This window comes from Rhamphochromis sp. 'chilingali' (assembly GCF_963969265.1).
Source record: "Rhamphochromis sp. 'chilingali' genome assembly, chromosome: 12".
Taxonomy (NCBI): domain Eukaryota; kingdom Metazoa; phylum Chordata; class Actinopteri; order Cichliformes; family Cichlidae; genus Rhamphochromis; species Rhamphochromis sp. 'chilingali'.
This window is the reverse complement of record NC_137939.1, coordinates 28,100,411-28,121,558: the sequence shown is the minus strand read 5'-3', so window position 1 is coordinate 28,121,558 and position 21,148 is coordinate 28,100,411. Positions and strand designations below refer to the sequence as shown.

The 21,148-nt window shown below is 44.3% G+C and overlaps 1 long non-coding RNA gene across 1 annotated transcript; it reads right to left on the bottom strand.

Annotated features, from left to right (window-relative positions):
• Window positions 1-14,837: 14,837 nt before the first annotated feature.
• Window positions 14,838-19,924, bottom strand: LOC308407483. Its single transcript, XR_013973678.1, has 3 exons — window positions 17,893-19,924; window positions 15,134-15,285; window positions 14,838-15,020 (listed from the first exon to the last, which is right to left on the bottom strand). It is a non-coding gene; the product is annotated as an uncharacterized lncRNA (long non-coding RNA).
• Between the last annotated feature and the right edge of the window lie 1,224 nt (window positions 19,925-21,148).

The window sequence follows — 21,148 nt, the reverse complement described above, 5'->3', positions numbered from 1 at the left end:
GTCCCTCGTTCTCCCTGCTTGTAGATATGTGTGTATGTAGGTGTTTGTGTGTGGTTCAGGTGTTTCTGAGAGCACCTGTTTACAGGCACCTTCAGGCCTGGTGGGTGTGGCCCTGGCAGGTGATTGGCCACACCTGAAGACCGTGACACACCTGCAGCTGATCAGGCCTCATTGGAGAAGCTACTTGAGAGTGTGGTGGAGCTCTGTCCGACGCTGGATCATTGCGTGGCTTCACGTTAGTCTCTTGACCAGTTACCAAGTTTAATCTGCTGCATTGTGGTGTCTGACGGCTGCCTCTTTGTTGTTTTCCCCAGGAGAGGCGTGGAGACGAGAGGGCAGCAAGCACCGGGTGCTCAAACACTGGGAAGCGGAGACAGGAACACTAGCACTGGGAAGAAGACACGTCACGGGGGCCGGGAATGCACTGAGGATTTATTGTTATGTTTGTCCATTCACTGTAAATAAACGCACTGCTGCTATTCAGAGCTCCGCGCCTGAGTCCTCCTTCCTCACTTCCCCACGGTTGGCCATCGTCAACCATGACACCCTCTCCCCAACCACCACTTCCAGCTTGTCCGGTGGAACACCCAAGCGTTCCCAGGCCAGCCGAGTAATATAATCTGAGGCGTGTCAACCAAGATAGCCCTTCAATATCCAGAGCCTTCAGGAATTCGAGGCAGACATCATCCACCCCAGGGGCTCTGCCACCAAGGAATTGTTTAACTGCCTCAATGACCTCGCCCCCAGAGATTGGCGATTATCCCCTTCGTCCGCAGACTCTGTTTCCTCCACGGAAGACATGCCAGTGGCATTAGGGAGGTCCTTGAAGTATTCCTTCCACTGCCCGACAATTTTCTCAGTCGAAGTTAGGGGCGCTCCACCCGCACTACACACAGTCCAGGTAGAACACCGCTTTCCCCTCCTGAGTCAGCTGCCAGAATCTCTTCAAGGCAGTCCGAAAGTCTTTTTCCATGGCTTCTCCAAACTCCTGCCACACCCAAGTTTTTGCTTCAGCCACTGCCCGTGTTGCGTTCCGCTTGGCCTGTTGGTACCTAGCAGCTGCCTCCAGAGTCCCACAGGCTAACCAAGACCGATAGGACTCCTTCATCAGCTTGGTGGCTCCCCTTACCGTTTGGTTCAGTGCAGCGGCTTCGGCAATGGAGGTGCTGAACATGGTCCATTCCGATTCAATGTCCCCAATCTCCCTCAGAATGCTGTTGAAGATCTCGCGGACTGGGGCCTCAGCTAGGCATTGCCAGCTCACCCTCACTGTACGTTTAGGCGTGCCAGGTCTGTCCAGCGGCCTCCCCTGCCACCTGATCCAACTCACCACCAGGTGGTGATCAGTTGACAGTTCAGCCCCTCTCTTTTCCCAAGTGTCCAAAACATATGGCCTTAAGTCTGGTGATATGATTACAAAATCAATCATAAACCTGCAGCCTAGAGTGTCTGGGTCCCACGTGCACTTATGGACACTCTTATGTTCGAACATGGTGTTCATTATGGCCAAACTGTCATTTGCACAGAAGTCAAATAACAAAACACAGCTCGGGTTCAGATCTGGAAGGCCGTTCCTCCCAATCACACCCCTCCAGGTCTTGCTGTCATTGTCCAAGTGAGCACTGAAGTCTCCCAGTAGGACAACAGAGTCCCCAGGAAGAGCACCCTCCATTACCCCACCCGGGGACTCCAAGAAGGCTGGGTACTCTGAACCACCATTCAGCACATAAGCACAGATGACTGTTAGGACCCATTCCCTGACCCAGAGGCGAAGGAAACAAACCCTCTCGTCCCCTGGGAGAAACCCCAACATCCAGGCAACTAGCCAAGGGGATACCAAGCTACCCCAGCCTGCCACCTCTCACCAGGGGCAACTCCAGCCTGAGACAGAGTCCAGCCCCCCTCTAGGAAACTGGTTCCAGAGCCCAAGCCATGCGTTGAGGTGAGCCTGACTATATCTAGCCAGTACCTCTCAACCTCACATGCTAATTCAGGCTCCTTCCCCACCAGAGAGGTGACATTCCATGTCCCAATTGCCAGTCTTGGTATCTGGTGATTGGTTCCGCCAGGGCCTCTGCTCCTGGCCACCGCCTGGCTCACAATGTAAGCCGGGTTGTATTATGTTCAAATGTTTAATTAAAAAAAATTTTATTGCTCATTCATAAAGAAGAAAGTTTGTAACTATCTTGACTAGTGAAGAGAGTGTAATTTAAACTTGTGTCAAAAAGTTCACAGAACTTGGATATGCACAGAATGTTTTCCTTCATCATGTGGTTGAACTTGCAGGTATGTCCCATTTGCTGGGAGTAAGGGCGCCCTCCATTTGTGAGGTGCGCCTGCTGCTTGCGGCACAGGGAGGAGAGGGCGGGGCGGCGGGGGATTCTCTGGCTGGCTGGAGCAGCATCTAATAACTCACTCGCAAAATAAAACAAAATAAAAACAAAACAACAAAAACACCAGACATTATGATACAGACTTATAATTTACACTGATGTTTTTTCGAAATTCTATACACGAAAAGTGAGTGCGAGAGCCCTCGGTGCGCCTGCTTGCTGCTGTAGTCAAAGTAAACTTTATTGTCATCTCCGCTCAGTGGCGTGTCCAGCGGGGTGGCCCCCCCAACCAGACTGGCCACCCCAAAGGCAAAACAATAAAATTCAATCAAATATCAAATGTACGATTATGTTTTCACGGTGAAGCTCAGGTATCAGAGTGTAAGTGAATGCAGCATCGGCTTCTGCGCTATGTGCATCACGTTAGCAAAGGTAGGAGAGCCAAGCACGAAAGACGGCACTGAAGGAAACAATTTTTTGGTGAAAGAAAATGAGGACAGAATAAATGTCCCGGTAAGTAATATTAAGTTTGTTGAGTTTAGTAAACTTCGGTGAAATTAGAATACCAAAGAAAAAATAACACTTAAAGAATTAATTCAGCCGACGAATATTTCAGACAGTATGCTACTGAGGGGAGCTAACATAAGAGTTATGAGTTATAAGATATAATCTAAGTCGTAACATTGCTGTATGGAGCTGCAGATTTGGTTGCAGGTTAACATAGCTGGACTGGCCATCGGGCATACCGGGCATATGCCCGGTGACTTATTTTTTTAAAAAAAATTTTTGTAATGGCATGAACAATGAGAGGTGGTGGATTGGCCAGATGCAGGTTGATGTGTAAAAATAACTCAGTTGTTTGGTGGTGGCTATGGCGGGGCTTCCACAGAGGCCAGCAGGTGGATGAGGGAAGGGGAGGCAGGAGGAGAGTGTCAGGTGAACTGAACTTCAGGTAAGAAGTTATGACCTGCAGTCTATCTGGGTCAGATATAAACCAAGTTTAGGTGGAGTTTATTTTCGTTGTGCTGACTTTTTACCCTCAGTTGCAATAACTCGTACTGCGTTGTAGCCAGCTTGACGGAGTTTATATACAGCTGGGTGGTGCTATGATGTTACTGATAGTGAACTTTATTTTATTCATAAAGTTAGTTAGTAGAGTTGCCAACGGCTCCTTAAAAAAATGGAATGGTCCCTCATTCAGAGAAAATATTACACGTTTCGTATTGAGCTGAGAAGAGACGCAGTTTGTCCCGGACTTTCGCTACAATGAAAAAAAGACACAAAGCTGGAGTTATTCTGTCGTTATGCTGCACAGCTGCCTCTTCTTCTCTCATTCTCCCCCCCCTGCCTCTCCTGTTGCTACTTCAATCATGAAACTGATCAATGATCAGCTGATCAGCTTTTCTCTCTTGTTTATTTATCGCCCACTTTGCGCCAGAAAGAGGAAACCAGCAGATGTCGCGCTAAACAACAGCAGCACGTTTAAGCTTGATCAGCTGTTGTTAGAATTTATTTAATATTAATTTCTAGTATCAGCTGATGTTTGCTGGAGCCACAGCTGTAAAAGCTGCTGGTCATGATGTCGGTTTGGATATGTGGTGAGAGGGAAGCATGAAGATGAAACCAGGAGATGTCCTTACTGAATCATCAGAGCTGAACAGGTGATGGAGAAACAGGTTTACCTCTTAGGTGACATGAATGAGTTGAAGGGAAGTTATGAACTGTTTCTGAAAGATAAATAGCGCCAGGATCCTTTTTCTACGTAGCTGACAGCTGGTAACTGTGCAGGGGTGGATCTAGGAAAGTGTTGCCAGGGAGCCAGGTAGGGCATTAACAGGGAAAGGTGGGGCACAAAGAAATACTTTTCTTTCTTATTCTCATTTAAAATATCTAGCTTTTATTAAATAATTATCTAAATCTTACAACCAAAGTTTTTATCTGACGTAAATACATACATATATATACACCAACAAGACAGTGTACATCACTGTCACAACAGCATTTATTTTCATTCAAAGTCTTTATGGCTTTAATACCTGGTGGGCCGGTCTCTAGTCAAAATGCCCGATTTTCTGTCCCAGTCCAGCCCTGCAGGTTAATACTGGTAGTGTCACCATGCCAGCTGACTGTATTTCATCATCAGCCAGTGTTGTTCTTGATCAATATTACCAAAGTTTACCATAAGGCAGCATAGAAAGTATTTACTTGCTTTCAGGTTTTATTCAAATATTAGTCTTTTCAGTTGTTTCCCCACTTTTTTCCTGTTTCAAAATCAAACACCAATTTGTGAGAAGATTATCTTCTTTGTTTATCTTCTTTATTTGTCAATTGTTTGTTACAAATGTTCGTATTTTAATATTCAAAAATGTTTTTGCCCAAAACATATGTGCACTACATGTCAGTAAAAATACTATGCAAATATTGCTGTCCTTGAATGCTGAGTAAACACTGACAAAGCACTGATTGTATCTCTTGTACTTTATCAACGCAGTATCTAAAAACTTTGCACCGTAGTGGTTAAAATCTCATTCTAATAAGAGTTAAAAGCGCATTCGGTTATTAGGTTTACAGGATTATTGAATTATGGTTAATGGTTGGTAGAATTTTTTTTAAACATTATCTGCCAATTACATCTGCCACCCTTCTCCAAATCTGTGCCCCTACCTGGCCCCCCAACAAAAATTTTCTAGACACGCCACTGTGCCCACCGTGGTGAAAGAAGTTGAAAGCCAATTTCTGATGAATCAGATTTTCTGAGCCTGCTCCTCTGCCTCTCCATGGTCCTGTTCCCAGGGTGGCTGTGGTCCAGCCATCCCCTGCACCCCTATCAGTTTCCCGGGTGAGGAGGCCTGGGGCTCGGTTGGTCCTTGCTCTGGTTTTCAGGCCAGCTGAGGCTCTACTAGTCTCTGCACCTGTACCAGCTCGTCAGGTGGGAACAGCAGCTGCCTAGCTGTTGCCTGTCCCGGCTGGTTCAGGGCGGCCGTGAACCAGCTCTCTCTTGCACCTGTACCTGTAGCTCTCTCCTGCACCTGTGGGAGTGACTGATGTCCGGTCTGCCCCAAAACCCACACCAGTCCCTGAGGTGAGGCCAGCCAGGACACAGCTGACCTCCGCACGCATACCTGCTCCTAGGGTGGGAGCGGCTAGTGTCTGGTAGGTGCCTGTACCCGTTCCTGTCTCAGTTGGAGGTGAGCCTGTTCAGCAGTTTCCCCTCACTTTAATCACCAATTCAACCACCACTACAACCACCATTGCAACCTCTACTTCAGTCACTAGCTCAGTCATCAGCTCTGTTACAGCCTCAGTCACCTGCTCAGCCACCTGTCCAGCCAGGGGTCTCTGCACCTGCTGGTCCTGTGTCGCCTCAGCCAGGGATCTGCACACCTACCGTCTGTTACCACTGGGGGCCTTGGTGAGCTTCTCCGGCACTCCGCGGCTTCCATGCAGCCATCTGTTTACGCTGGTGGCTCTGGAGAGTCAATCCAGCTGTCCATGTTTTCGATGCTGTCTTCTGTCTCTGCTGAAGACTCTGGAGAGTCTGTCCAGACATCAGCTCCACCTGATGCACCTTAGAACACACATCAACACTACAATGAGCGGGTGGAGGGAGGTTTGGAGTCTTCTCTCACCCCCATTCTCTGCGACCTGCTGGAGCGGGGGGGCTAGGAGGAGGAGTTGGCCGTCCGACTGCAGTCTGGAGTGTGGGGCCTCCCTGCTGCTGCGGAGTCGGGGCGGTCTGCCTCCCCCCACCGCAGGGAAAAGGGTAACACCACCTAGGTCTGGGTGCAGTTCCCCCCTCCAGGGGCAAGGGTACCTAGACCCGGTTCGTAGAGTACGCTTGGGGAGTGTGATCGTATGTACAGTGTCTCTTTATGTCTGTCTCCATGTTGGTTGAGTGTGGAGTAAGTGCATATGAGAGCATGAGGGTGGGAATGGATGTTTGTATATGTGTGTGCCTGTATGTCTGTGTCTATATGTCAGGTTATATGTCCCCAGAGAGGCGCCACCAGTCCAGTATATAGAGAGACGAGATGACGAGGCTCCAGTTACAACAGTGTAAGTAAACAAACAGTAACTACAGGGAGTGCAGAATTATTAGGCAAGTTGTATTTTTGAGGAATAATTTTATTATTGAACAACAACCATGTTCTCAATGAACCCAAAAAACTCATTAATATCAAAGCTGAATGTTTTTGGAAGTAGTTTTTAGTTTGTTTTTAGTTTTAGCTATTTTAGGGGGATATCTGTGTGTGCAGGTGACTATTACTGTGCATAATTATTAGGCAATTTAACAAAAAACAAATATATACCCATTTCAATTATTTATTTTTACCAGTGAAACCAATATAACATCTCCACATTCACAAATATACATTTCTGACATTCAAAAACAAAACAAAAACAAATCAGTGACCAATATAGCCACCTTTCTTTGCAAGGACACTCAAAAGCCTGCCATCCATCCATCCAAAGCCTGCTTCCCTTTGCAAACTGCAGCAATGTGTCCGTATCTTTGGCATTTATACCCGAAAATACGGCACGTATGCTCTAACAGGAAAGCTCATGCATCCTATTTTAACTCTATCCGGCAGGACAGCCTCCTGAAATTTCAATAATACTTTTAAGCTACTAACCCTCTCCCTATTAATTGTTTTTCACAGTCTTTTTAATTTGCTGACCTCACTACCATGAATACACCGCTTGAGCTTTTCTAGATCCTCTTCTACAGGAAAACCTGTAATCACATCCCAGGTTACTTTGTTTTCTCCTTAAGATCCTCGTCTCCTGCGGTCTTCTTACAAATGCTTTTGTCATTCAACACCTTATTTTTCCAAACTTCTGTCTTAACCACTATCAATAAGTTGCCATCCCTAAGAATTTTTGCCAGCTGAATTTCTCCAAATTTCTTTTTCAATTATCTAGTTAAGGCTATTGGGCTCGATTGCACATTCTCATCTTCCTTCCTGAACTTCAGGATTATTTTAAATTCTTCCCTCACCGTCTTCCTCTGAACAACCCTGGAGTCTTCATCCAAACTGTTCCCCTCCAAACTCCAAACTTTACTTGTGTGTGTCCCAAACAAACTTGGCTCCTTTCTCCTGCTCCTCCCTCTTCCTGATCTTCCCACACTAGCAACCAGGGTACATTCACCAAAATCTATTTGGTCATAACCTGAGATGATGACGATGTCTCCAGTCTCCCTCCTACCTCAGTTTCCACCTGGTGTTTCTCCCTCAACTCCAATCTGTCCGTGACACCGAACTGAGGGAGACACTGACCTAAATACGCATAACAGGATAACAGGGACGTGAGAAGACACGAGGAACACAGCTGACACGAATAACCATAACGAGCAAACCTGAACTGGATGGTTTAACGTATAGATACGACGCTATGAATATAATATTTTTATATATGTCATTTCTGAGCAATAGCATGCAACAAATACAATATTTTAAAAGACTCAGTTAACATTTTACCACAATTAATTAACAATTAATACACAATTACAACTTCTTCAAAAATAGAAAACAGGACACTGCACAATAAAGGAGATACACTGAACCAAAGCTGGATCAAAGCATTGCTAGACTGCCTGATGACCTCACCCTCTAGCAGCCATCCTGTTATGAACCAGTCAGTCATTTGCAATAAGTAAATGATTAACAGTTGCAGCAGTTTGGTCATTTGTTCTTCTGTATGTCATTTAGCTCTATTCTAGTTGTTTGAACAATTTTTCATCAGATTATAGAAAAACATAATTTTAAGGTATGCCTCCAGAATAATTTAATTTAGTTATTTTTTACAGCGCTAAATTACAACAGCAGTCGCCTCAAGGTGCTTTATATTGTAGAGTAGGTCGTACAATAATACATACAGAGAAAAACCCAACAATCATATGACCCCCTATGAGCAAGCACTTTGGTGACAGTGGGAAGGAAAAACTCCCTTTTAACAGGAAGAAACCTCCGTCAGAACCAGGCTCAGGGAAGGGCGGGGCCATCTGCTGCGACCGGTTGGGGTGAGAGAAGGAAGACAGGATAAAAGACATGCTGTGGAAGAGAGACTGAGATTAATAACAAGCATGATTCAGTGCAAAGAGGTCTGTTAACTGAGTGAAAAAGGTGACTAGAAAGGAAAAACTCAATGCATCATGGGAATCCCCCGGCAGCCTATTGCAGCATAACTAAGGGAGGATTCAGGGTCACCTGGTCCAGCCCTAACTATATGCTTTAGCAAAAAGGAAAGTTTGAAGCCTAATCTTAAAAGTAGAGATAGTGTCTGTCTCCCGAATCCAAACTGGAAGCTGGTTCCACAGAAGAGGGACCTGAAAACTGAAGGCTCTCCCTCCCATTCTACTTTTAAATACTCTAGGAACAACAAGTAGGCCTGCAGAGCGAGAGCGAAGTGCTCTAATAGGGTGATATGGTACTACAAGGTCATTAAGATAAGATGGGGCCTGATTATTTAAGACCTTGTATGTGAGGAGCAGGATTTTGAATTCAATTCTGGATTTAACAGGGAGCCAGTGAAGGGAAGCCAATACAGGAGAAATCTGCTCTCTCTTTCCAGTCCCTGTCAGGACTCTTGCTGCTGCATTTTGGATTAACTGAAAGCTTTTCAGTGAGTTTTTAGGACTTCCTGATAATAATGAATTACAGTAGTCCAGCCTGGAACTAATAAATGCATGAACTAGTTTTTCAGCGTCACTCTGAGACAGGATATTTCTAATTTTAGAGATGTTGCACGAATGGAAGAACGCAGTCTTACATATTTGTTTAATATGTGTGTGACCAAGTGGTCGGCGGGGTTATAAAAGAAATAATAAAATGACAACGCGACTTAGGGGAATTTCACCCCCAGGAAATATATATTTAAGAAAAATAGATAAAAGGAATAAAAAGAGGCCGCACAGATTCAAGGAAGCACACCGAGGCAGGTTGGCTCCAATATTAAAACAGTTTTATTTATAGTAAAAATAAATAAAATATTAAAAACCAAGATATAGCGTCATTGTTGACAGTGTCCTAAAGTTAAAATAAAACAATCATGGAACTTGGACTTACCAGCAGCTGTGGACCCAAAAGAAAATCACACGAAAAGAAAATCACCCGGTGCTGTACAAAAGAAAGTGTAAAAACGACCCACCACCTGAGGTCCCTGGCACGTCCTCCATTCACTGAAATAAAACAGAAATACGTTAAAAGAATAAAAGGACACTGAGCATCAGGCTCGCTACAGATCATAAAAAAACTAAAACCAACTTTAATAAAAGAAATCACACACGTGCGCACACACACACACACAACACTGGAAGGCTACGAGTCAACTAAAACTCGTGCTGGTGGTAATTGTCCAAGCCTCATTTGCAAGCCGGTCTGGGTCCCCACAGGCTGAGACCGGCAACTGAGGTGATTTAAAGTTCCCAGCATGACACTCGGGCAGAGGATCACTCAGAAGTGTGGTTACAAGCAACAGTCCAGAATAAAATACAATAAAACCAGGCGAACCAGAAAAAGGTAGGCCTACTTAAAAAAAAACAGTCTCACGACAAGACAAGACAGGACAGGACAGCAGGCTCCACCGAGGAGGAGCCCTCACAACAGCGGCTAGGCAGGCGTCTTGATACTCCAATTAAGGTTGGGCGAGTTGCCACGGACAGGTGAGGGCAGCGAACAAACCCCCAGGACCGGAGGCACTATACCAGGGGTGCTCAATACGTCGATCGCGATCGACCATTCGATCGCAAAGGTAGCATTGGTAGATCGCATGGCATTAAAAAAATAGATGCCAGCCTATCATCCATCTCGTCACTTGATTGATACAGGGAAGCCAGTCAGATGACATCAGATTTTTTCTGACGCTTAGGTCGCTGCGCATGCGCAAACAGCGGCGCGAAGTGTAGTAAAACTGACAAGCTAGTCAGCGAGTTAACTCCAATTTTTAGCTCTCGGTTTTTTTCTCTTAAACCTAAGAAAGGGTTAAAAATGAGTGAGGGAGCTGGACCAAGTAAGAAGACAAAAACGTATCACTTTCATACGGAATGGGAGGAGGACTTTTTTTTTCACGATGTCATTTTCGAAGTGCGTTTGCCTCATCTGCCAGGCTACCATCGCAATGCCAAAGAAGGGAAATGTGGAGCGGCATTTTCGAACTGTTCCAGGAAAATACGACACTACATTCCGCCGAAAAGCGAGCTAAGAAAGAAAAAGGTGAATAAACTAAAATCCCAGTTGTCCGGACAGCAGTCATTTTTCACACAACAAACTTCAAAAGCGAAAGCCGCCACCGAAGCATCGTTCCGGGTGAGTCACATCATCATTAAAAACAAGAAGTCTTTTCAAGATGGAGAGATGGTAAAAGAGGCTTTCGTTGAAGCAGCTGACTCATTGTTCCGAGACTTTAAAAATAAGGCAGAAATAACATCTTCGATCAAAGCTCTCCAGCTGTCAAGAAGTACAGTTACACGGCGCTGTGAAGCCATGGCGGAGGATTTAACCCAGCAACTTTGGAAGGACATCGGAGATTGCCAGTGTTTCTCACTGCAGTTGGAAGAATCTACGGACGTGAGTGACACAGCCCAGGTGTGCATTTTCATTCGTATGGTGTTTACTGATATCACTGCAAAAGAAAAGCTATTAACAGTCCTGCCCATGAAGGAACAGACGCGAGGAGAGGACATATTTCAGTCGTTCAAAAACTTTATCGAGAAAACCCAGCTCCCAGTGTACAAATTGGTGTCTATTACCACAGATGGAGCACCCGCAATGGTTGGCCGCTTGAATGGATTTATTGCCAAGTGCAGGCAGGACGATGCTTTCCCGGACTTCCTAAATTACCATTGCATAATCCACCAACAAGCATTATGCGCTAAAATGCTCAACATGAAGGAGATCATGAATGCTGCAACAAAGATCGCCTGTTCTATTCGCGCCAGATCTCGTGCACATCTGGAGAAGGCTGACTGCGACCACTCTGAGTTGTTGCTACACACTGACGTGAGGTGGCTTAGTCGAGGGAAATTCCTGCAAAGATTTCGAGAGCTCTGTCCGGAGATTAAGGAGTTTTTCCGTGTAGCTGGACAAGCAGAATACATGCAACTTAATGACGGTCAGTGGCTGTTAGACTTGGCATTTTTAACCGATCTGACAAACATGTTGAATGGCCTTAATCTACAGCTGCAAGGAAAAGACAAAACAGTGATCAACATGATCAGCTCAGTTAATGCTTTCAAACGAAAGATGCAACATCTCTCTTTAAAGCTGCAGCGCCATGATTTGATAAACTTTCAAAACCTGGCGTCAGAGCTGGAGATGCAAGGGATGGCCTGTTTGCAACTTGACAGTGCACGCTACACAGAGCAGATTGACAATTGTCTGTCAGAGTTTGACAAACGCTTTCAAGACTTTTCTTTGCTCGAGCCAGTCGCTACCTTTGTAACGGAGCGGAAAGGCTGATTATGTTTCCAAGATGGTTTGTGTTTTTTAAAAGGAAGGAAACCTTCCTCAAAGCGGGCAGAGCAGTGGAGCCGCCGAGGGAAAAGCACACGATACAAAAACTGTAGAATTAAAAATATAATTTATTATGTTTAAATAGTTAAAAATATAAAATTAATTAAAACAACCTTGGCCAAGGGAAGACACAATAAAAATCAATAACACACAACATTAAAAGTCCAGTGGAATCCACCACGGCCTAAAAGTCACAGAAAACTAAGAGGTCCAGCGTAGTATTAAAAGAGGGAAACCCAGCGGAGTCCTCGCCTTCCTCCCCGCATTCCACGTCCTGGTGCACTGAAGAAAGGGAGGGAGCGGCAGTCACTATTCCTTTGGCAGTTTACTTTATAAAAAGGATAAGTCAAAGACTTACCCGGGTGGGCAGAGCTCTCAACTCCGCCCGCCGCTTCCTCAAACTGCAATCGGCACCGCGGTCTCACTGCTTCTGTTCTCCCGCAGTGCACGAGCTGGCTCTTGTCGTTATTGCCACCAGACTGCCGCTACGCGTCCCTAGTCGCTGGTCATCTGGCTTTTTTTCCTCTGATCGTTTCCCCTTTCCAGTCGCTGGTAATCTCTCTTCCCAGTCGCTGGTCGTCTGCTCCATCTGATCATCTCTACTCTCTGATCGTCTCTCGCTCTCCCCTCTGATCGTCTGTGTCTTTCCTCTGTCTGTCTCGCATTCTCCGTGTTACATTTTCGTTGAACACCGGCTCCAAACCTCTTATGTGTCATTGAGCACTCTGTAAATTACCTTTCCTTTCCTCTTCAGGTGTGTCCAATTAGTCAAAACGGGGAAAAGGGCGGAGTCTCTCCAGGACAATTTGACGATAACTAAAACATGCAAACTAAATAAAACACTGCACAAAATATAACCAATACATGCAATATAAAAAATAATAAGTACACTTCACATTAAAATACAGCACAGCAAAACAACGTCCGTCCTTCCCTGGATGACACCTTCATGTGCTATCCTTTTCGGGAAGATGCTGAGGTCGATTCACTCGCATCAAAAATTGCAAAACTATTTCACCTGAACTCTTCTGGAGTGGAAGATGAGATTTTGACACTACAAGCCGACATTGAGCTGAAGTCCAGAGATCATGGACAGTTCTGGAACTTACTCACAGAAGTAAAGTACCCCAACATGAGGAAATGTGCTGCCTCTTTGACTGCATTATTCGGCTCCACTTATTTATGTGAGTCATCATTTTCCCACATGAAGATCATTAAGTCCAAGTACCGTTCCACCATGACTGATGAACATTTGGAAGTGTGTTTGAGGCTGGCCGTCAGCAGCTACTGTCCGGAATATGCATCCCTGGCTGATTCAATTCAGTGCAAGTCATCAGAGTAAACTCAGGTAATGACAAAAAGTTTACATTGTTAATTGTGTTGTGAAATATTGGATATTGCGGTTATGCATGTATATACATTGTAGATATAAAGAATCCTCAATATATTTATAAATAAGTATATGTTTTGGATTTTTGTAGTGGGTAGATCATTTTGACTTGGTCATTTTATAAGTAGCTCACATGCGGAAAAAGTGTGAGCACCCCTGCACTATACTCTCACTGGTGGAGATAACTGAGCACCTCTCTCCGCAACGCCGGAATAAAACAAACTGCCACGCTGTAGCTGTCATATGATCTACTCGCTTGCTGATCAGTCCGTCGCAGTGTGCCAGCATTTACTGCTGCTTTGCGCCGAATGCACGGGAGGAATGATCCAGAAAAACACCGGCTTAGCTTTATACGTGCTGACGCCACCCTGCAATCAATATGCAGGTGGGTTCCCAATTAACCTAGTTGCGCAGCCGAGAGCGAGAGCAAGAGAGAGCGAGAGTGAGAGAGAGAGAGAAAAGAAAAGAAAGGCAAGTAGCCCATCCGGCTACATGTGCGTTGAAGGACATATCCTGGTCAAAAATGACTCCAAGGTTCCTCACAGTGTTACTGGAGGCCAAGGTAAAGCCATCCAGAGTAAGAATCTGGTTAGATACCATATTTCTAAGCTTTTCAGGGCCAAGTACAATAACCTCAGTTTTATCTGAATTAAGAAGCAGAAAGTTTTCCGCCATCCAGGTCTTTATGTCTTTAAGACATTCCTGCAGTTTAACTAATTATTGTGTGTTATCTGGCTTCATGGACAGACAGAGCTGGGTGTCATCTGCATAGCAGTGTAAATGTATGCTATGTCTTCTAATGATACTGCCTAAGGGAAGCATGTATAATGTAAACAGAATTGGTCCTATCACCGAACCCTGTGGAACACCATAATTAACCTCAGTGTGTGAAGAGGACTCTCCATTTACATGCACAAATTGGAGTCTATTAGATAGATATGATACAAACCACTGCTGCACAGTACCTGTAATACCTACAGCGTGCTCTAATCGCTCTAATACACGTGTCAAACTCAAGGCCCGCAGGCCACATCCGGCCCGGTGTACATTTATATCCGGCCCGTGAGATCATTTTATATAGATTTATTATTATTGTTATGTATGGCCCGGCGATATGAGGCGCTAATAACACACAAACTACAGATCCCATAATGCAGAGCTGCAGCCTCCTTGCCGAACACTAGGCTAGCTGGGAACATTCCCACGTCAATCAAGTCAAACTTCTGTTATTGCGAAGCTAGCCCCTCACAATGGTGGAGAGAAAAGTTGATTCTGAAAGCAGAGCCTTTCAGCGCCAGTGGGTGACTGAATACAGACATTGCCGGTAAACCCGTGTGTCTTATTAGTGGAGCTAATGTGGCTGTAATTAAGGAATTTCATTTAAGATGGCACTACGAGACAAAACGTCAGGATAAGCTGAAAAACCTAAATGCACAAACTACAGAAGGTAGAAGAGCTAAAGAAGAATCTAACATTTCACCAGAGCAAAATCACAAAGTGAAGCTGTTGTGAAAGCAAGTTTTATTGTAGCAGAGGAAAAAGCCAAATCAGCCCGGTGCCACTCTGATGAGCTGCGAAGAAGCTGTGAGACATCTTGTGTCCAGACAAAACGCAGATTTTGGCAAATGTGAGCCTGAGGAGAAATACGATTGCTGATCGGGTTTGTGAGATGGCCACTGATTTAAGAACACAGTTGTGTGAAAGAAGCAAAAACTTTATTGCATACTCTCTTGCTGTGGATGAAAGTATAGACATGATGGACATTGCACAGCTGACCATCTTCATCTGTGGAGAGGAAATATTGAACATTAAGTCGATGCAAGGGACAACGACAGGGAAAGACATTTTTGAAAACGTATTTCAAAGTGTAACCGACATGAAACTGCCCTCGGACAAACCTGTTGGACTTACAACAGATGGAGCGCCGGTGTTGTGTGGTGAAAAAAGCGGACTAGTCGGCAGGATGCGAGTAAAGTTGCAGGAGGAGAACTGTACCGGTGAGTTAACAGCATACTGCATCATACACCACGAAATGCTGTCTGGTAAAGTCCTAAAAATGGAGCATGTAGTGGTCAATTTCAGTCTTTTATGTGGGAAATAGATTCAGAGTTTGCCAACATTCCTTATCATACAGAGGTCCGTTGGCTGAGTCGAGGAAAAATTCTCAATAGGGTTTTTGAACTCGGCAAGGAAATCTGTCAGTTCATGGACATGACATATGATGCAGTGAAGGCATTTCAAGTGAAGCTGTCACAAATGCACCAGTGCAACTTGCTGCACTTTCCCTGTTGCCAAGTAATGTTGAACCAAGTTGGCGCACTTTGCTGATAAACTGAGCGCACTGAGTTCGCAGCGCTTTGGTGACTTTGAAGCACAAAAAGAGAATTTTGAGCTGCTTCGCAACCCATTTACGTGGAAACTGCACCTGTGCAGATTCAGATGGAGCTGCAGTATAATGGTACAATCAAGGCAAAGTACGACTCTGAATGGCCCGCACAGTTTATTTGTTCCATTCCTGAAGTTAAATTAAAAATGCTTCAAAGGCTTCGAACTGAACATCTCAATATCTGAACATCTTACCTTGGGCATGGGCATCTGAGAGGTTGCACTCTTGACTATTTCTGATTGGTTTAGACCATGATATGGGCTTAAAGTGTGTCTGTTGTTGACCACACCGAGACTTTCAGATTTGCAGAGACTTTATTTTTTCTTTTGACTCAAACAACTGGTCGAACTAGGAATTTTTGGTCCCCCATTTCTCAATGGGGGACCAAATTGGTCACACTCTAGAGCCCTATGAGGGGAGCTAGGACCCAGCCGAGTCTTGTACCCATACTTCTTCCTAGGGAGGGAGCTGCTGGTGTCTGGCCTGTATCCCCCACCCATCCCTGTCTCCAGCTTGAAGGTGGCTAAGGCCTAGGCTGCATCAGGCCCGGTCCCTGGAGTGAGAGCGGCTAAGCAACAATGGCAGCCCCAGTCTTCAGAGCAGGCAGCTGGTGGTCCCTACAGTCTTGGGCATCTGCACAGCCCGACTGGCCAGTTATGAATCCATCCAGTGATTCCTGTTCTTCTTGTAAATCTTGTTCATCCTGACTCAGCCCCAGACTGATGGGCCCAAGCAGGTTGTGACCCCTGCACAGCCCCAGCTTCTACAGCATTCATTGTAACTGGGTCCCATCAGAGTGTGTGTGTGTGTGTGTGTGTGTGTGTGTGTGTGTGTGTGTGTGTGTGTGTGTGTGTGTGTGTGTGTGTGTGTGTGTGTGTGAGTGATCACTCAGGCCACTCACACACAGACTCTATACTCAGACCAAGTCCTTTACACTTTATTTGAATGTGTGTACACTACAAAACTCCTGTTCTGTATATATTTCTCTTGTTGTATATAATCCTCTTGTCTGTTATTTATTGTTTCTGTTCTACTATGTATATTTTGATTCCATGCACAGTTGGTGTGGTGCATCCACAATTTTGTTGCACATCTACAATGACAATAAACGGCTATTCAATTCTATTCCACTGCATTCTACTTTACGAATATCACAGAAATGTATTGAAGTGATTTTAAAGTTCAAACTCTGTTTTAAATCATGTGTGTGGAAAAGTCAGATAGCGAGCTGATGATAAGGTTTGCTGGACATCAGGTGATTAGATGTTAACAACGTGATTGGATGTCACAGTAGGTAGGTCAGGCCATATGTCATTTCTGAAGATGTGGCATCCAGTCAGAGATAAAGGAGAAAAGGTGACCGGGTTTAAAAGAAGAAATAGAGGGTTACTTCATCTTGTTATTGCGATGAGCAAAAGCTCATCTGAAGATTCAGCCCAGGGAATCCACAGCTAGAAATGATAGAAAGTAACCCCAGACGAGCAGCAAACTGGTCGAGTCATTTCTGGCCTTTTCTCTGCTCATTTTTGCCATGTTACATTATTAGTTCAGAAGGATTTGGATTTTTTTTTTCTGGATTCCAACTTTCAAGATTTACTCAAGATTTACTTTCATGTGGTTTGTAACTTTGAGAAAATTTGGATTGCCACTGAACAACCAAGGGCTGCTGCTTTCCTGTCGGAATATATATGGTCAACACAGAACACAGAGAGTGCATCATCAGATCCAATTGTGTTTGTCCTCTCCGATCTCTCTCCTCCCAAAGATTGGAGCAAAATAAGTATTAGCCCAGAGTTGTCATGGTTTTGGCTCTTTGTCAGGATAATGAGATGCTAATGTTCAGTCTGGAGAGACTCTCGGTTTTATGTTTCTAGTTCTTAGTTCTTGTTTATTTTTGTTGTTTCCACAAGTACCTGCCAGTTAAGTTTGTTAGATTTAGTTATTTGTACTTGCCAAAAATGAAACCCGACCAGCCTGACAATCCTGAATTTGGGTCCTAACCTGCCTGCCACACACAGCATTATGACAAGAGTAGGTTAATTAGATAAGTATAATTCAGGTGATTTGATTATTATTTTGTTACAATTATTAGATTCTGTTTTTGCCTTGCTCTCACTAAATTGCTTTATTAAGACATCCTGCAATCAAAGTCTAAATTGTGGACGTTCCCTTTTAAAGTCTTTGTGAAACAGTAAAAATCTAAGTATGAATCCTCACTCTTACTCCAGCCCTTTAAAAGTAGCAGACCCCTGGGGCTTTAAAACAACTTACATTTCCATCTGAACATCTGTTTTTGGGAAGGTCTTGCATATAGGCAAGATCATCTTCTTCCGTTGCTCCAGCAACCATTGAGCAACTGTTGCTGAACTGGCCTTCCTGCAGTCCAGGCCTCTGACCAACTGAAAATATATGGTGCAATTCCATATCTGTATATATGGAATTGGTGTAGACGGGTTGCCTGTGTCTTAGTGGATGTTCAGGATTTAAATATCGTGTATGACGAATCTGTATACAATTTGTAGGTGTTGCCTCCCTAAGATGATGACCAGAGGGGCAACTGGTTTCCTGTTCAACAACGTGTGGCGCTGTGATAAAGAATAGAAAAAGGGACACACGTTGAGCTGATGTCAGTTTCACAACAGGAAGGTTTATTCTTCACAACAGCTTAGAACAGCTTCAGGTATCACCATACTAACTGCAAAGAAATGGCCTTATGTTTCAGTCCAGTTTACCATACATGGCCACAGTTCCCTGAGCTAGAGACTGTATAAATCTCTCAATACAACTTTGACAAAACATAAACAAAATATTGCTTAAATCCATTGATAATATCAGATCCACAATGTATCACAATAAACACATTTGTTTTACAAAGATAAACAAAACACAATAGTGTATTCTGTACTTCATTTTTAACTACATTTACAAACATCATAAAATTAACTCATTTTAATTCTTGTTCAGCACTAAATTATTTATGTGAAATGTATTTCCACTGTACTGACAATGTAACTTCTGTTTTTTTAAATATAGCTATTTTACTCTTTACAAGGAAATAATGTCTTTGACATAAAACAAACATATTCACTGTTCTTATACAACCTACAACTATATAGAGTGCAATGCTCCTTTAACAGCGTTCACTACTGCTGTGCAGTCAGCATTGATCAAACAGTTTCCTTATAACACTTTATAAATGTCTTTGTATTAAACCACAAACTTGTTCTTGTAACCACAAGATCAACCAGAAGAATAAAACATAGTATGAAGCCCATTTATCAGAGTGCATAATACATTAAGAGTTTAGTCCAGAAATCTCTCACAGGTCAGATTAGCTTCCCCACTCACACTCCGTATTCCACATTAGCCAAGTCCGCTAGCATTAGCATCATTTAGCCTGCAGCCTTAACCCACAATTCAGACACAACTCAGAATGAATCCATTTCTTTAGCGAGTTGCGCTCATTACCCACATAAACAACATCATCCGTTTGTAAGGTCTGCAGTATACATTCATTTAAATGCATTTACTAACCTGTGATAAAGAATAGAAAAAGGGACACACGTTGAGCTGATGTCAGTTTCACAACAGGAAGGTTTATTCTTCCTCTGTGCCCCAAAACGCTACTCGATACCACTGCGCGTAATGCGCCCTCTAGCGGCTGGATGTAGGATAGCATTTAAAATGACAGGTACAAAGATACAATCACAACAAAACACAACAACAACTGGGCTGTTTTCCCCAGTTTAATTCTGATACTAGATTTTACTAGAAAGCTATTTTCAACTCTCTACACTCTCCCCCACTTAAAAGAATGTCTCCTGACATTTGTTTCTTCATGTGTGGACCCATTAGTGTATGAGTGTGCAGTCATTGTGGTAGTACGGCTGAGAATAGATAGGGTGAAAGAATGATGGGACGCTGTGTGTCCACATCCAGGGTTGGCTAGCTGAAAGGGTGTTCATATCTGCCCTCCAGTGACAGTATGATGGCTGACCCAGTGCATTGTACGTGAGTCTTTCTGCTGGTCTCCCCCTCCTCTGTGATCTCCTTACAAAGTCATTTTCTCTATTTTCTCCATCCATTTCCTCCATGTCTTTTTCTGCTAACTCCTCGGCCTCCACAACATCTTGTTCTCCCCCATATTCTGGCCTGTCAAGAGGACAGAACTCTCTTGCTGCTGCCCGTAGCTTGGGCTGACTTTGAGAATCCTGCTTTGGAATGACAGTTTCCTGTTGCTGAGGGTGCTCCTGTTGAATAGCAGGTCCTTGTTGTTGAGGGTTCACGAGTCTGTAGCATGGAATCTTCCCCCGGAGGTCATGGTGGTAGGTATAACTATCTTCCTAATCCGAGCTACTGGTCGCCGTTTCGTTGACATCTCTTTCAGGTTGTCTTTACCTTTTTGCTTTTGTCTTTTCTTCCACAGGAAGTTCTTCCTCGAAAGGTAAGTCGTTTACTGGTAGTAGGAAGTTTCTATGAAGAACCCGCATGGCTTTACTACCTCTCTCTGGCTGTACCTTATAGACTGGTCCATCTCCCAATCTCTCCACCACACGATGTACTACCTTCTCCCAATAGGCGCGGTTTTCCTGGCCCTCCTCTCTCTGACAAATTTTTCACCAGTACTCTGTCACCTGGCTGGAGAGTAATACCTCTTACATGTCTGTCGTACTGCTTTTTGCTTTTGGCTGAGGACTGTCGGCTGTTATTTGCAGCTATTTGGTAAGCGACTCGCATCCTCTCAGCCCACTTTTGGACAAATGTTTGGTGGTTTTGTGCCTCAGTGTCTTTCCCTTGGTGAAAAAGTAGGTCAACTGGTAGCCGTGGAGCCCTGCCATACAAGAGAAAAAACGGAGAGTACCCTGTTGCGTCATGTCTTGTGCAATTGTAGGCATGCACGATCTGAGGCAGGTGATCTTTCCATTCACTCTTTTTCTCTTCTTGTAGGGTGCGCAGCATTTGGAGAAGTGTGCGATTTAATCGCTCCACTGGATTGCATTGAGGATGATAAGGAGTGGTGCGTGAGTGTGCAATTCCTGATAGTTGTTGCAGTCTTTGGAACAGGCTGTTTTCAAACTCACGTCCTTGGTCGTGATGCAACTTCTCTGGATACCCAAAGCGAGGAATAAAGTCCTGAAATATCTTTTCAGCAGCTGTCTTTCCTGATTTGTTTCTCGTTGGGTATGCCTGTGCAAAGCGCGTGAAGTGATCAACGAGGACAAGGATATACTCATATCCTCCTTTGCTTGGCTCCAAGTGCAAATAGTCAATAGAGACCAACTCAAAAGGTGCACTGGTGGTGAGGGATCCCATTGGAGCTCTCTGTTGGATATTGGGGTGCTTCTGTTTAATACACGGGCATTTTTTTGTCACGTATTCTTCCACATCTTGCTGCATGTACGGCCAATAGAACCGTTCTCGGGCCAGATGGATCACCTTTTCAGAACCTACATGCCCCATGTCGTCATGTAAGCTTTTCAGTACCACTGATTTGAGCTGTTCAGGGAGGACCAGTTGTCGGTTTTGG